General features: G+C 47.1%; 1 pseudogene across 1 annotated transcript; it reads right to left on the bottom strand.

Annotated features, from left to right (window-relative positions):
* Window positions 1-208: 208 nt before the first annotated feature.
* On the bottom strand, window positions 209-2,331 carry LOC310709779 (annotated as a pseudogene). The gene is made up of 2 exons: window positions 2,276-2,331; window positions 209-822 (listed from the first exon to the last, which is right to left on the bottom strand). The product of its transcript is annotated as an uncharacterized misc_RNA (transcript).
* Window positions 2,332-3,179: the final 848 nt, after the last annotated feature.

Below are 3,179 nucleotides of genomic sequence, written 5' to 3'. Positions count from 1 at the left end.
AAGTCTGTTCTTAACCTGAAACTGTTCTTAACCTGAAGCACCACTTTAACTAATGGGGCCTCCTGCTGCTGCCGCGCCAGTGGTGTAGCGTGGGGGGTGCAGGGGGGCCGACCGCACTGGGCGCAACATCTGGGGGGCACACTCACACTCGCAGCTCTCTGGATAAAGAGGTTGCCTCAGTTTCTCCTCCCAACCTCAAAACGCCCCTTCAGTCGTCGGAGACGGAGATTTGGCTGAAGATGGGCAGCCATCAGCCCAGCGGGCCCAGCCCCAGGGATTCTGACCAGCTGCTGCCCCCCGAACCCCCGGAGCCTTCCTGGTCGGAGAGGGAGTTGGCGGAAAGGCTCTTCTGCAGCGTCAGTAGAGCCGGGAAGGCGAAGGGGCAGGGGAAGGACCCCCGAGCTCTGGCGGCACGGAGGGGGCAGGCGAGTCGGCTGGCTCAGGGCGCCGCAAGGGAAGGAGGTCTCCGAAAGGCGGGAGCCCGCAGGCAGGGGGTCGGTGGTGGGGCAGTGGCGGGCCAGCAAGGGTGCCCGTGGGGGCGGCACGTGGCGCTCCTCTGCGTTGTGGATGAAGTGGCAGCGTGCGCCGTAAGGGCAGATGCCAGAGGTGTGGAAGGTGTGGCAAGGCTCCATTTTGTACTTGGGGTGGTGGCTGAGCCCCCGCAGCTCGGCCGCACCGTGGGCAAACTGGCACTTGGCCCCAACCTTGCAGACGCCGCTCTCCTCAAAGGTGCGGCACAGTTCCGTCTTGTAGCGGGACAAGGGCGGCTTGGCGTCGCCGTGGCAGCAGCCCTCGATCAGGCTGGTCGAGCAGTGGGATGCACTGGAGGGACGTGGGCAGGCCGCTAATTAAAAGCAGGCGAATTTAAATTAATCTGTATATACAGATTGATATCTTGCACTTCTATTAAAGAATTACAATTAGAGGTACAGGATTGAGGAAGTTGGCTCCATCTAGCCCAGTCTTGGATCATCTCCAGGGTATGGTTCCATTTTGATGTTTAGTTTTTGTTCTTGATATTTTTTGTCGTTTACGATGGTTGTGAGACGACATATAATAGCATGGCCCATGCTAGGTTACTACATTTGTAGATTTGTAGTCATAGACCTGCTGAAAATGTGGAGAATGTGTAATGCATGTTCGCACTCAATAAAGTGTTTGAAAATAAACTTGTATTTAGATGCATTTTACTTTAATTACATCCGTATTTTCATAACAAACAATACATGTGCTTAGGGGGTAAGGGTTTCTTTAACTAATCTAATGGAAGAGACTCGAGTGCTAAAATCCACGGGTTAGGGGGCGCAAATTACTTGCCTTGCCCCGGGTGCTGACAACCCACGCTACGCCACTGCACCGCGCCACTGCTGCGCGATTTCTGTTCTCATCCTGAAGCAAAGTTCTTAACCCAAGGTACTATTTCTGGGTTAGCGGAGTCTGTAACCTGAAGCGTCTGTAACCTGAAGAGTCTGTTACCCAAGGTACCACTGTACATATAAAATAGCACATGCCCTTTATCCATCCTCTTTCATTGGCAAAGTAGCTAGTATATTGCAAGTTCCAAGGAGCCAAACTCCATGTTTTCCCAGGGTGAGAAACTGAGTCAAGTTGGTGGTGTGGTAAGTGATAAGTTTATTATCACAAATAAATGGCTATGGGGTATTGCATATGCTATGGACCTGGTTTCTGAAAGCAGCTTAAAAGGTTCTGCACCGACGCTGGAAACACAAATATTTAGAAACAAGCAGTCTATTTGTGGCAGTTTTGTGATTTAAAAATAGTAATTCAATCAGATTGCACAACAGGAATCCCCTAGCCCTACCTTCCCAACGTGTCTGAAGGGAATGACACAGATTCTAGCAGGAACCAGGAAGAGAGCCAGTCAGTAAGCACGTCAAGTCATAAGATTAAAAATAGCATCAAAGAGTCCAAAACAGACCTGGGGGTAGGCTGGTGTGCATTGAAGACTTGAACTGTTGTAAGAAAAAACCAAGGGTTCTTGGCATAAACTGTTTTTTTGTTTTCTATAAAAACCTATCAATATGTAGCTAGGAATAAATTCTCATTTGCATTGCAGCTAAATTGAAGAAAATTATGAGTATTTCCCCCCTCACCCGTTCCTCCCAGAAAACTGGAGATGTAGACCAATCTGGGTTGCTAGGCAACTGAGGCCTGCACATGGCTGATAACACTCAAGGCATTATTTGCCCGCCTGACTGCACTGAGTCAGAACAAAGGCCAGCTAATGAAGCTTTCAAATGCTGTTGGCTCTTGCCTTTGACGGTTCAACACAGGTTCTCCCCGCATGTATGCGACAGTTACAGCAGCCATGCGACATCCCCTCCAAAACACAAATGCCTCCTGAGCTTGGACAGGAAAAGCCCAATGGAAAGTGACAGACGGACAAGATAGAGTATGAGCAGCAAAATGTCTGACAGATATGCAGCCGCTAGTTTCCAAAATGGAGGACAGCCGGGAAGAGAAAGAGAAGTTAATAACAAACAGAAACCAACAAACAAGCAAACATATACACACCAATTGCAGACCCGATGAATGCTTTAAATCCAAAACTGTGTACATTTAATTTTCAACAGAGAATAGAATTCTGTTCTCCAAGACTGAAGTCAATGATTCACTTGATGCCAGAGCACAGAAGAAATGTGGTCCAACAATAGTACCAACTTATAAAAGATGAATATATATTTTTCCTGGATTAGTTCATTTATATATCCCTTGATAAAGAGCCTGGATATTTTTATTTGCAACTCTGTTCTGTAAGATGCAACCTATAATCTGGTAGTGCTCTAAAAATTAGGCCTTCAGCAGACTTCATTCAATCTACTTGGTATTGTACCGTTTGTCAGCTGTTCAGAGGGAAGCAGCTGAAAGGAAAGAGGGCCTTGATGTTGCACAAAGCATGCAATTGCAGCTCCTTCCTCTGCCTGAAGATCTGCTGCAAGAGCAAAACATAGGAGAAAACGTCTCAGAGAGGTAGACTTGCATTCCTTGCAAATATGCAATTTTGCAATTGCATGCATGCATGCAATTTTCAGGATGCAATTGCATTGAAATATTATGCTTTAGATAGTTCTAAAGCCCTTGGCATGCTAGCCAACATTTTCTATATTCTGTATAATTTTTCCAAGAATGTTGTTTCTTACATATGCAAATCAAGATTT

Source organism: Podarcis liolepis, assembly GCF_965112155.1.
Source record: "Podarcis liolepis genome assembly, chromosome: 6".
NCBI classification, from domain to species: Eukaryota; Metazoa; Chordata; class Lepidosauria; order Squamata; family Lacertidae; genus Podarcis; species Podarcis liolepis.
The sequence above is the reverse complement of the archived record's forward strand: the minus strand, read 5'-3'. Positions and strand labels throughout refer to the sequence as shown.